The sequence below is a fragment of the Panthera leo genome, chromosome B2, assembly GCF_018350215.1.
Source record: "Panthera leo isolate Ple1 chromosome B2, P.leo_Ple1_pat1.1, whole genome shotgun sequence".
Lineage (NCBI taxonomy): Eukaryota > Metazoa > Chordata > Mammalia > Carnivora > Felidae > Panthera > Panthera leo.
This window is the reverse complement of record NC_056683.1, coordinates 14,780,440-14,794,444: the sequence shown is the minus strand read 5'-3', so window position 1 is coordinate 14,794,444 and position 14,005 is coordinate 14,780,440. Positions and strand designations below refer to the sequence as shown.

The following is a 14,005-nucleotide window of genomic DNA, read 5'->3' as shown; positions in this document are numbered from 1 at the left end:
GTTTGCTCCATGCCCGTTTGTCACGGAACAGCAAGTCTTGTCCTTTTTTGATGTTTATTATTTTGTTTTATTTTATTTCATTATTTTACTTCATCATGACAAATGCCCTCGTTAATCCCCATCACCTACTTCACCCACATCCCCTCTGGTAACCACCAATTTGTTTTCTATAGTTAGGAGTCTGTTTCTTGGTTTGTCTCTCTGTCTCTCTCTTTCCACCCCCCCCCCTTTGCTTTTTTGTTTTGTTTCTTAAATTCCATATATGAGTGAAATAATATGGTCTTCATCTTTCTCTGACTGGCTTATTTCACTTAGCATTATATTCCGGCTCTGTGCATGTTGTTGCAAATGGCTAGATTGCATTCTTTTTTATGGCTGAGTAATATTCCATTGTATATAGATACTACATCTTTTTTTAAATTTATTTTTGAGAGAGAGCGAGCATGCATGTGTGTGAGTGGGGGAGGGGCAGGGAGAGAGGAAGAGAGAGAATCCCAAGCAGGCTTCCTGGGGTCAGCACAGAACCCAACTCGAGGCCCCATCCCATGAGCTGCGACATCGTGACCTGAGCCGAAATCAAGAGTCAGATGCTTAACCGATTGAGCCACCCAGGCATCCCTCCATCTTTAACTTTTTGAGGAATATCCACCCTGTTTTCCACAGGGGGCTGCGCCAGTTTGCATTCCCACCGACGGTGCATGGGGTTTCCTTTTTCTCTGCAGTCTCGCCAACACCTGTTATTTCTTGTGTTGATTTTAGCCGTTCTGACAGGCGTGAGATGATATCTCATTGTAGTTCTGACTGCATTCCCCTGATGGTTAGTGACGTTGAGCAACTTTCCATGTGTGTGTTGGCCATCTGGATGTCTTCTTTGAAGAAATGTCTGTTCATGTCTTCTGCCCATTTTTCAATGGTGTCATTCGATTTTTGGGTGTGGAGCTGTATCAGTTCTTGGTATGTTTCCGATACTCACCCTTTATCAAATTTATCACTTGAAAATATCTCCTCCCATTCAGTAGATTGTCTTTTAATTGTGTTGCTTGTTTCCTTCACTGTTCAGACACTTTTTCTCTTGATGGAGTCCCCATAGTTTATCTTTGTTTTTGTTTCCTTTGCCTCAGGACACGTATCTAGAAAAATGCTGCTATGGCTGATGTCTGAGACGTTGCCGCCTGGGCTCTCTTCTAGGGTTTTTAATGGTTTCGGGTCTCACATTTAGGTCTTTAATGCATTTTGAATTTATTCTTGTGTATCGTGTAAGAAAGTGGTGCAGTTTCATTCTTTTGCACGTAGCTGTCCAGCTCTCCCAACACCATTTGTTGAGGAGACTGTTTTCTTACCCATTGGATATTCTTTCCTGCTTTGTCGAAGATTAATTGACCATATAATTATGGGTTATTTCTGGGCTTTCTGTTCTATACCATTGATCCATGTGTCTCTTTTTAGGCCAGTACCATACTGTTTTAATTACCACCAATTTGTAATATAACTTGAAATCTGGGATCGTGATACCTCTAGTTTTGTTTTTCTTTTTCAAGATTGCTTTGGCTATTGGAGGTCTTTTGTGGTTCCATGCAAATTTTAGGACTGTTCTATTTCTGTGAAAAACGCTGTTGGTGTTTTGATAGAGACCGCATTAAATCTGTACATTATTTTGGGCGGTGTAGTTAGTTGAACAATATTTGTTCTCCCAATCTACGAGCACGGAATATCCTTCCATTTCTTTGTATTGCATTGAATTTCTTTCATCAGCGCCATAGTTTTCAGAGTACAGGTCTTTTACCTCTGGTTAAGTTTATTCCTAGATAGTTTGTTGTTTGTTTTTTTTTTAATTTTTTTTGTTAACGTTTATTTATTTTTGAGACAGAGAGAGACAGAGCATGAATGGGGGAGGGTCAGAGAGAGGGAGACACAGAATCTGAAAGAGGCTCCAGGCTCTGAGCGGTCAGCACAGAGCCCGATGCGGGGCTCAAACTCACAAACTGTGAGATCATGACCTGAGCCGAAGTCGGACACTTAACCGACTGAGCCACCCAGGCGCCCCGATAGTTTGTTGTTCTTGGTGCAACCGTAAACGGGATTGTTTTCTTAATTTCACATTCTGCCAGTTCATTATTAGTGGATAGGAACATAACAGATTTCTGTACGTTGATTTTGTATCCTGGGACCTCACTGAATTCATTCATCCGTTCTAGCAGTGTTTTGGGGAGTCTCTCAGGTTTTCTATATATAGTATGTCACCTGCAAATAGCGAACGCTTGACTTCTTCCTTGCTGATTTCGGTGCCTTTTATTTCTTTCTGTTGGCTGCTTGCTGTGGCTAAGACTTCCAATACTATGTTGGACAAAAGTGGCAAGAGTGGACATCCTGGTCTTTTTCTTGATCTTAAGGGAAACGCTCTCAGTTTTTCACCTTTGAGGCTGGTGTTGGCTATGGGTATTTTACATAAGGCCTTTATTACATGGAGGTGTGTTCTCTCTAGACCTACTTTGCAGAGGTTTTTTTTTTTTTTAATCATGAATGGATGTTGTACTTTGTCAAATGCTTTTCTGCATCTATCAAAATGATCATATGATTTTATCCTTTCTCTTATTGATGTGACGTATCACGTTGATTATTTTGCAAATACTGAACCACGCTTTCATCCCAGGAATAAATCCCACTTGATTGTGGCGTGTATTATTTTTTAAATACATTGTTGCATTCAGTTGGCTAATATTTTGTTGAGGATTTTTTTAATCTACATTCATGAAAGATATTGGCCTGTAGTTCTCTTTTTTGTTGGTGTCTTTATCTGGTTTTGGTATCAGGGTGATCTCTGGCCTCAAATGAACTTGGAAGTTTTCCTTCCTCTGGTGTTTAAGAATGGGTGTTGGGGCGCCTGGGTGGCGCAGTCGGTTAAGCGTCCGACTTCAGCCAGGTCACGATCTCGCGGTCTGTGAGTTCGAGCCCCGCGTCAGGCTCTGGGCTGATGGCTCGGAGCCTGGAGCCTGTTTCCGATTCTGTGTCTCCCTCTCTCTCTGCCCCTCCCCCGTTCATGCTCTGTCTCTCTCTGTCCCAAAAATAAATAAAAAACGTTGAAAAAAATAAAATGCAGCTTGACTGAGCGCTAAACTGTGTTTAAAAAAAAAAAAAAAAAAAAGAATGGGTGTTAGGGGCGCCTGGGGGGCTCAGTCAGTGAAGCGTCCAACTTCGGCTCAGGTCATGATCGCACGGTCTGTGAGTTCGAGCCCTGTGTCGGGCTCTGTGCTGACAGCTCAGAGCCTGGAGACTGCTTTGGATTCTGTGTCTCCCCTACTCTCTGCCCTTCCCCTGCTCATGCTCTGTCTCTGTTTCTCAACAATAAACAAACATTTAAAAAATTTTAAAAGAACACGTGCTAACTCTTCTTTTAAATGTTTGGTCGAATTTGCCTGTGAACAGGTCCTGAATTCCTGTTTTTTTGGGGAGGTTTTTGATTACTGATTCAGTTTCACTGCTGGTTAGCAAGTTCTTTCTTGCCCTCTGAAACATCTCTCTGAGATAAAGGCAAAGTCTAGAGAGTCAGTGAAGAAAATTAGGGGTGCTGATAACTTTCTCTGCCTTGATTCAGAGGCCCTTAATTTCCCATCAGCATCAGAAATTGTTTTGAGGCACTTGTCTGCAGCGGGCTCTGAGCTACCTGTCCCCCTCATTTCTCCTGCACAATGTGCCACTGGGCTTTGGGAAAGCCTTTTCTGGGTATCTCTTTCTCCGCTTGTAAAATGGGCACGTGGGTCTTTACCTGCCCTACCGCATAAAGCTGTTAATTAGGTTACCTGGAACGCGCTCCAGTGCTCTGAGCTTTTTACAAAAAAAATTGTTTCCCTGTTTTCCTGTCGTACAAATTCTTGCGGGCTTGATACAAAAAAAAAAAAAATGCATTCCCTCAGACATTTGTATTCAGTATTACTGAGCCCTTTGAAGCAGCCGTCAGCCTCACATAGCATGCGAAGATGCTTCTGGTGGCGTGGAAAATACCACCTTGGAAACCAGAGAAATAAATGTCGGCATCAAGGGTATTGTTGTTGTTTTTAAGGAGAGAAAAATCTGTCCGTCGCATGCTGCAAATAAACACCAGTAAGGTGACAATTTGTCACAAGAGGATCGATCACATTTAGTTAGAGTAACCTGCACAGGGAGTCAAGATCCACATGCTTAGGGCTGCCGCACAGCATTTGGAACCCTGGAGGAGAAGTCAGTGTCTACAGACGTGATCGTGACAGTATTTACAGAGTAAAGGCAAGGCAAGACATGCTAGGGGTGTGTGTGTGTGTGTGTGTGTGTGTGTGTGTGCGCACGCGTGTGCGTGTGTGTGTGATTTTTTTCTTTAGTCTTCCCAAGGAATAACGAATTCACTAATAAACCTATTACACAACCAATCCGAATGAATACATACCTGCTGATACAAATTAGCAACAATAGTTGTTTACCTGTGTCTAGACCTTTACAGGTTACAAAGCATCTCAGGGTTTCTGCCAACAATTGAGTACACGAGAATTGATTTACGCGGTGATTTTTACCAATAGCCTAGCGGTCCTCACTCAGCCTTAGATACTCCAGAAGTGCTCTTGGTCTCTCTGTTTTTTTTTTTTTTTAATTTTATTTTTTATTTTTTAAAATTTACATCCAAATTAGTTAGCATAGAGTGCAACCATGATTTCAGGAGTAGATTCCTTAGTGCCCCTGACCCATGTAGCCCATCCCCCCTCCCACAACCCCTCCAGTAACCCTGTTTGTCCTCCATATTTAAGAGTCTCTTCTGTTTTGTCCCCCTCCCTGTTTTTTAATATTATTTTTGTTTCCCTTCCCTTATGTTCATCTGTTTTGTCTCTTAAAGTCCTCATATGAGTGAAGTCATATGATATTTGTCTTTCTCTTAGTAATTTCACTTAGCATAATACCCTCCAGTTCCATCCATGTAGTTGCAAATGGCAAGATTTCATCCTTTTTGCTTGCCGAGTAATACTCCATTGTATATATAAACCACATCTTCTTTATCCATTCATCCATCAATGGACATTTGGGCTCTTTCCATACTTTGGCGATTGTTGATAGTGCTGCTATAAACCTGGGGGTGCCATGTGTCCCTTCGAAACAGCACACCTGTATCCCATGGATAAATGCCTAGCAGTGCCATTGCTGGGTCATAGGGTAGTTCTATTTTTAGTTTTTTGAGGAACCTCCATACTGTTTTCCATGGTGGCTGCACCAGCTTGCATTCCCATGGTCTCTATCTCTGTTGACTCAAACCTTTCCAGAAGAATATTGGACTAGCTTTCAAAGTTCCCAGTTGTCTCATGATTATAGAGCCTGCATTTCTGAAAACCCTGGAGTCAGTTCAGAATTAAACCCGCTGCTGTATCTCTCTTCCGACACAGGATGTGGAAAGTTCTCTGGCTGCAGGCAGGACCTTGCACTTACCCATGTGTTTGGGCCCTGAGTATATACCGAATTTCCAGCTAGCGATGAGGCGCCCCTCTGTGGACGTGTTCAAAGACAGGTATGCCATCTGCTTAGAGGTGATTACAGACAGGTATGGAAGATTGTCCTAGAGAACTATTCTATCGTACAGCTTGACTGGTTGCCCATCAACCTGTTCTCTTCCTAGGTGTCAAACCAAGTACCCTTCCCAACCTCCCTCGAGGCCTTCAACTTCTTTTTTATGAAGTCATTGAGATTTCCGGGTTTATTTGTTTTAGCAGCTAGCAGTTATTACCTTGCCTAATCTGAGAACCTTTAAGGTTCCATCTAATCCTGAGATTCTTGGATTCTAAATCTTGAGAGACAACACTGTGTTATGATTACCTGTCCCTCTCTCACCACTTACAATTGATCCTTCCTGTGTTTTCTCTCCTTCTGGTTTTCCACAGGATTTCCATTCCTTTTTTTTTTTTTTAGTTTGTTTATTTATTTTGAGAGAGACAGAGACAGCGCAAGTGGGGGAGGGGCAGAGAGAGAGGGAGAGAGAGAAAATCCCAAGCAGGCTCCGTGCTGCCAGCACAGAGCCCAATGTGGGGCTCGAACTCACAAAACTGTGAGATCATGACCTGAGCCGAAACCAAGAGTCAGATGCTTAACTGACTGAGCCACCCAGGTGCCCCCTCTATTACTTTTGATCCTTATTGGGCTTTGGATTCACTCATGGGCAGGGAACTGGCTAGTGTTAGTAACCGGGCTCAAAAGCAAGCATGCTTCCCGGACACATTCAGCCTGCTGCTGGGTAGCTGAGTACATGAGGCAAAGCCACGCATGGAAACAAGGGTGACACAGCCCCAGGATGTGGTAATGACAGATGACATTGGATGAAGAGGGGCAAGGGTGGTGGAATCAGTGGGACCACGGTGCCTGCCACGGGAGGCACCTGCAGACACCTGCTGGCCTCTGCTTTCCCGAACAACATCACTGAAGCGGAGTTCTAGGGGCGCCTGCGGGGCTCAGTCGGTTGGGTGGCCGGCTTCGGCTCAGGTCATGATCTCGCGGTCAGTGAGTTCGAGCCCCACGTCAGGCTCTGTGCTGACAGCTCGGAGCCTGGAGCCTGCTTCGGATTCTGTGTCTCCCTCTCTCTCTGCCCCCCCCCCCCCCGCCCACTCACACTCTGCCTCTCTCTCTCTCAAAAATAAATAGCCATTAAAAAAATTTTTTTGAAGCAGAGTTCTAGTTCCCTACACATCCACTTGCTGAGAAGCCAAGTAAGCAAGCACTAAATGACTCTAACGTTCCCTCCGGCGTTTCCAAGTGGGTCCCTAATACCTTGTACAATCGTTAACTAATTAATAGAAGTGGAAGGTTCAGAACTTGGGAGAAGGACTTAATGAAAATTGTTTTGAATGGTAACTAATTATTGATAAGCCAAGGGAATCAGATCTAATTAGCATGAACCTCTTCCTGAGAAATCGGGTGTCGGGGTTTAGAACCAGTTTGCAGAGGGCTAGCTTTCCAAGGGAAAATCATCTCAAAGTGCGTTTTAATGAAAATTTCTGTTTTTGTTTTGCAGCCTTTAAAAAAATCATCATCATCATCATCATCATCATCATCATCAGATTTAGAATCTGAATGAAGGTGAGCATTCTGGCTTAAGAGATGGAAACCCTTGACCAACACCCCGATTCTTATTTTTAATGTATATAATAGAGTATGATGAATAAGCCTGCTCAGCCTTTCATCCAGGGTGGTGTGTGTGTGTGTGTGTGTGTGTGTGTGTGTGAGAGAGAGAGAGAGAGAGGGAGGGAGGTAGAGATTTTATTTAAGACTTAGATACAATCATTTTTAATCACATAATATTTGTCAATTACCCAATCAACGCGTGATCATGTTCTAATACACAAATATGAATAGTGGAGTACTTTATTTAAAAGTGTGCATTGTTGGGGCGCCTCGGTGGCTCAGTCGGTTAAGCGGCCGACTTTGGCTCAGGTCATGATCTCACAGTCTCTGAGTTCGAGCCCCGGGTCAGGTTCTCTGCTGTCAGCTCAGAGCCTAGAGACTTCTTTGGATTCTGTGTCTCCCTCTCTTTCTGCCTCTCTCTCTCTCTCTCTCTCAAAAAGAAAGAAACATTAAAAAAAACTTTTAAGTGTGCATTGTTTGAGGGGTGTCTGGATGGCTCAGTTGGTTAAGCGTTTGACTCTTGGTTTTGGCTCAGGTCTCACGGTTTGTGAGTTTGAACCCCGTGTCGGGCTCTGGGCTGACAGTGTGGAACCTGCTTGGGATTCTCTCTCTGTCCCTCTCTGCCCCTCCCTGGCTCTCTCTTGCTCCCTCTCAAAATAAATAAATAAACTGAAGCACCTGGGTGGCTTAGTCGGTTAAGCGCCGACTTCAGCTCAGGTCATGATCTCGCGGTTTGTGAGTTCGAGCCCCGCGTCGGGCTCTGTGCTGACGGCTCAGAGCCTGGAGCCTGCTTCGGATTCTGGGTCTCCCTCTCTCTCTCTGCCCCTCCCCCACTCAGGCTCTGTCTCTCTCTGTCTCTCAAAAATGAATAAACGCTAAAAATTTTTTTAAATAAATAAATAAATAAATAAACTTAAAAAAAAGTCTGCATTGTTCGAATATATTTATTCACCTGAAGCTTTTTAATAAAGTGCTTCCTATGTGGAATTCGATTATTTTAATTAGCCCTGAAGGTGAGGCAGTTACTGGACTGTGACATATAGTATTTGAAGGTTTTTTCTCCCTCTTCATTTACTTTCTGATGTTGCATAAGCTACTCACAAATATCAGTTGCTGTTGACATCCAAACCAATAAATATATTTAGCACAACACAGCAGAGGCTGAAGCTTTTAATTAACCTTCAGGGACTGTTCTGAGATCACAGGTGTAAAAAGAAAAAAAAAATTAGAGGCAGGAAGTTCCCCGAGAAAGGTAACACATCCATTTTCTCCTGACTTTGGGGCGTGTCACCACAGGGCAGGGCGACCTCTGACCCACCAATGTAAGGCAGTAGATGACAATGGGGAAAAAAACCCCATGCAATGACCCTGCCCTGCTAAAAAGAACAGTAACATCCCCAAACTGTGTCAGCGTGATTAGTTTAGAATTCCAAAAACCCACAAGCCCCCTGCAAAGTTATGAGTTGTGCCACGTTCCCTCCTTCTTTCTGACACCTTCTCTTCGCTTGGGGTCCCTTCCTCCCCTGCCCCAGGACCTGGTGCCCCCTTGCTGCTCCCTCCTTTCCCGGGGTGTGAAGAGGGCGCCCTGCCCTTGCAGGCGGCCCATAAACCCTCCCCCTCCCTCCCCTCCCCGGGCCCAGGCCCACCTGTTGGCTCACCCGTCCCTTGCACACCATCTAGACTCCTCTGCCTGCCTGTGTCAGATGCAAAACAAACCACAAGGTAGGTTGAATGTGGAAAGCTTAATATAAAGATGTATTAACTACAACAGGGGAGGAAGTCACACGGAGGTAAAGAAACCCCTGCAAAACACCATAAGGCTAGTGGAGAGCACCGGTGGAAGAGCCGGGAAGGGGACCCCTCTCTTAGGCTGCGCTTCTGACGGTGCCGGAGAGGGTGCAGTCGCAACCTTATGGGTGGGCAAGAAGGAGGCACCCGTCCGCGGCGGAGGTGGGTGGAGGTCGGCAGGACAGCTCACAGAAGGCAGAGGGGCGTCAGAAGCCTGCTCTCCAGCCGGGCAGTGCAAGGATTGGGGTGCTGGGTGCTACATCAGGAGCTCTGTGGCCAGGTGGTCACCATGGGCAACCAAGGGGCTGGGGCTGGGTGGAGGCTGCTGGGTGTAGGACTGGGGCCAGCCACTGGGAGCCAGGCAGCCCCAGAGGAGATGAGACAGCAGCAGACGAGGAACCACAAAGAGAAGCTCCTTCCTCCTGCTGGACCCAGAGCTCTGTGCTGACACAGCTTGCGTTTGCTGCGAACGAGAGCTGCTTCCAGCTCCTTTATCACAGAGCAGTTGAAGAAGCGAGGCGTTGAGGCTGAGAGCAACAGATCAACAGCCGGCCCCTGACCTTGACTGCTCCCCAGTCTGGCTTACGTGGCTTTACGAATTCTATTTCCCAGCACACACCCTCCAACTTTTCAGTTGGGCTGCTTAATCGTCTCTGTCCAAGTGCTGATCTTTCTGGCCTAGGGGGAGTGTTCTTCCTTCTCTCTTCTGACCAAACTCTACCCATTCCATAGGTCTGGCTCAAGACCCCGCCAGGCAGCCATGAACCGTCTCCTAACTATTCTGTTGTAGGTCAGTTTTGCCACATCTGATTCTTGTCATTTCCTGATTACCTCCCCAGTAAGACTGTAAGCTCTTTGAGAACAAGGACATTGTCTCTCTGGCCCATTTTCTATGGCGCCTGAAATAATGCCTTGTCCTCATAGACCCCTAATTGATATTATTCTGTGATTGATTGATGACCTGGAAATTTCAGGGTTGGGGATCTAGTCAGGGAATGCTTGGAGGTCTCTGGAAAAAAATTCAGTGTCCACTCCTTTCTGTCCTCATCCCCAAGACCCAGTCTGAGTGCTTATAAGAGATTGAGAGCCTCCTTGACATGCAGCCTTACTTCTTTTCTTCCTGGAATTAGGAAATACCATCATGGCAACCCACCCAGCTGCTAACAGCATGTAACTTCCTCGGTAATTCCGTGTACCGAGGGAAGGAGATGTAATGAGGTCACATTACAACGAAAATGATTTTTCATACTTTGACCTGAGTCTGGTTGCGAAAGAATGCCTTCCTCTCTTTATCGCTTTTAAGAAACAGAGTTGCTTTCATAATAGAGACTTATTTCTCAAGATGAAATACTAGAGATCATAAAGAGGTGGACAAAGAGAATGACCCGAGTGCTTTATAAGGGACACTTCATTGGATCGATGCTGTTTTGTGTCTTACTACTTTGTGTTTTCCCAAATGGCCAGTAAGTGATTCTCGAATCACTGTGATCTTAGCCTCAATAGCCAGGGCTAGGCTATATCAAAAGCTTTGGCCTGTGCAATGAGTCACTTGTTGTTTACCAAGCAAGGCTCTTCTGTCACTTTCCTTTTATATCTGAGCGCCATCTTCCCTGACTACCTCCTCCTACCATTAGACTGAGCTGATTGTCTTCTTTTGTATTTTCTTAGCATTAAAAAAAGAGAGAGAGAATACACATCACTACGTATGGTAATTGTTAGTTAATCCCTTGTCATTCTGGAATGTGCTGTCTTTAGCTCCGTATCCCCAGGATGTAAACCAGTGACTTACACATAGGAAATACTCAATAAATATGACTTGAATGAACGGATGGTTGGTTGAATGATGAAGCAGTCTTGCTGCTTTGGGTGGCAAACATCAATCACCCAATTTGACCTCTTTTAACCAGACAAGAACATTTTTCAGCTCGTGTAGTCAGGAAGATCAAAGGGTACGGCTTCTGGCTTCAGGTAGGAGTGGACCCAGGGATTCAAATTCTGTCATCAGGACTCTTTCCTTCTTTCAGTATATCTTGCTTTCTGCTGACATCCAAATTTACCTCATTCTCAATGAAGATCTCTCTATACGGCCTGCCTAAATAAATAAACACGTAAACAAATCCACTGAAGGTTCTAGCTCAGGGTTTCTCACTGTGGAGGTATTGACAGTTTGGAACTGGTAATCCTTTGTCGTGTGGGACTCTCCCATGCATTGCGGGACAGTTACCACCTCTAGCTTCCAGCCGTCAAATGACACGAGGGATTCCATAAAATGTGACCTATTAAATATGTTCCCCCTTTCCCACTTTCAAATACTCCTTAGGGAGATAATAGGGCCTCTGGTTGAGATTCCAAAGAAGATGGCTTGACTCCCTGTCACCTGTTTTCCATATTAGTTCTTGGGAAGGATTCTGATTGGCTCTGCTTAGGTTGTGTTTCTTCCCCTGGACCAATCACGGTGTTTGATGTATTGAGTTTGGTATAATCTGATTGGCCAAGACGTTAGTTACCTACTGGTGCACAGCAGATTATTCCAACCCTTAGCAGCTTCAAGCATTTGTGATCTCAAGTGATTTCGGTGGGACAGGAATCTGGGAGCAGCTTGGTAGGGTGGTTCTGACTCTGGGCCTCTCACAAGGAGGCAGTCAAGCTGTTGTCTTCCCAAGGCTCTTGGGGGGTTGGTGGATCCACTTCCGAGGGCACCCATGTGGTTGCTTGTAGGCCTCAGTTTCTTACTGGCTGTGGGTTCGCTGACCGAATGGCCTCTCCATAGGCTGCATGAATGTCCTTTCCAAAGACAGCTGGTTTCACAGAGTGACTGATTGGAGAAAGAAGAGGAGAGGAAAGGAAGGGAGGGGAGGGGAAAGGGAGGGAGGGGAGGGGAGAGCCCAGTATCACACCGCAGTCTTTTATAACCTAATCTTGGGAGTGACACACCATCCTTTCTGCCCTATTCTGTTGGTCACACAGACCAGCTCTGGTACGCCGTGCCTGAGTCTACACCAGGGTATGAGCCCAGGAAGCAGGATCATTGGAGACCATTTGGAAGCTGCCTTCCTCTTCCTCAGACAACGAGGGTGCAGGGTGCGGACCACGCTCATTCCTGTGCCTGGAAGGCAGGATGACAGGAATGCCAGCCCTGGGGGATAGCTCAGCAGGCCGGGAGCTGCATTTCTCAAAAGGAAGTCCTGCGGTGTAGACAAAAAGTAGATAGATGGCTGCTACAAATGAATATTTAAATTCCCTGCGTCACCAACTCACTCAAGGCCGCACAGGGGCAGGTCTGGTGAAAACAGGGCTATGAATTATTTCTCTCTATCTCTAGATCACCCCTTGTCCCTTAAGAACATTTTTTTTTTTTCTGCTGCGGACTGATGTTTCCCGGTCAGCATTTATTTACGCGAAGGCGCTCACAAGCGATTCAACTGCTGATTTATATATAAGTAGGGCTTGTAGGTCTTGGGAGTAGACCAACATTTGAGTGTGCGTCTCTTATGTAAATTGTTCTGGCCGCTACTTACTTGTTTCTCCAAAGTTCTCCTTTCTCTGGTGCTCTTTAATTCTTTTGAGTTATAGCAGAGAGAAAGCATCGGCTATCTCCTCCTGGTGGGTTTCCACCAGGAAGAGGTAGGGTGAGGGACTGGAGCAGCGCCGGGAACAGGTGCCGCTGCACCCACTACGAGACACGAGGTGACTCTCCACAACTAGGCATTTGGATCCTGTGCCGTTAGGATAGGTTTCCTGTAGGTGCGTTCCCCCCAGAGACTGCGTGGACTAAGTGAATGCCGTTTTCTCATTAGGGATTAATGGCGTCCGGAGGCAAGGTGATTTCTGAGACTTCGAGACTTCGGTCTTTGGTTGGAGTACCGCCAGCAGCTGAGCCATCCCGACACCCCACTGCTCTCAGGAACGAGAAGCCACTATTTGCCTTCTCGTCGCCCCGCCAGGAAGAAGCCTACCAGGTATCCTAGAACCCGTCCCAGACAGCCGATGGAAGCTTTGGCTCCCCCTCTCTCCAAGCTTTTGGAAAGTAATCGTAGCCCTGCAGAAAATGAGTGGCTCCTTTTTGAGATGGATTGAGAAGAAGCCTTGCTGAGGTTTAATCGCGTAAACGGGGGCACGGCTTTCCCGCGCTCTCTCAACCGATGGAAACAAAGATGCTAAGTGTGAGGCTCTGTGTTCACTTACGCTTGATTTTGTGTAAACCCTGCATATCACATGGGGTACCTATGCATGGACAGCAAATGAGGAAGAAGATGCCTCCGACTTGGGGCAGCTCAGTAGATCACCAGGCAGAGACCAGCAATTGTCAGGTCTCCGCACGGGGCGTCTAGAAGACAGGCAAATTCACGCAGCCCGGCCAGAGGCTGCGGATTTACGCGCCGGCCTTTTCAACTGGTCTTCAAAACTGATTAAACGTTTGAAAGTGACACTCCTCCACGTTTCGTTTGTTCCTGATGATTCTCACTCCTTGAACTGTCCAGGCAGCTCAACAGAGAAGGGTAGAGAAGGTGAAGAAAACTACCATCGTCGGTAGATGCACGCTGTTCCCCTGCACAGGCGAAAAGGGAGAGAAGGGCAGAGCCACGTGGATTAAATTGGCTGTCTTATGCTGGGTCTCACCAGGCTGGATGTTTTCGGTTTACATCTGCAATACCCGGAATACAGCAGATCCCCCCTTATCCACCGAGGATACGTTTTAGGACCCTGAGTGGGTGCCTGAAATGGTGGCGAGCAAAATCACAGGTAGAGGGAGGGTCTCCTGTATTTGGGTGACAAGTTATCTATGGCTAGCTGCAGTCAAAAAATGAGGGTCATGCCCAGGGGTACTGAGAGAAGTTTCAGTTAACCTTGATATCCTCGCTGGAGGAATGAATGGGATATGTGGGGCCCCTATCCGTGTCCGTGTTTCTCTCCTTACACGTAGGTGATGGCTGTTCTGCTGTCCCATGTTCCTGGCCCTGGTCCTCCCACTCCCGAGTGACCAACTGGCAGGGCTTGGATAGAAAGGAGTGGGAGGCCGATAGTTAAAGGTAGGGTCTCTGGCTCTGGACATAGGCAGTCCTGGGTTGTTATTATTATTATTATTTAATTT

General features: G+C 46.0%; 1 long non-coding RNA gene across 1 annotated transcript; it reads left to right on the top strand.

Moving 5' to 3' along the window:
• The first annotated feature begins 5,405 nt into the window (after window positions 1-5,405).
• On the top strand, window positions 5,406-13,650 carry LOC122218946. Its single transcript, XR_006202189.1, has 3 exons — window positions 5,406-5,521; window positions 7,016-7,080; window positions 12,711-13,650. It is a non-coding gene; the product is annotated as an uncharacterized LOC122218946 (long non-coding RNA).
• Window positions 13,651-14,005: the final 355 nt, after the last annotated feature.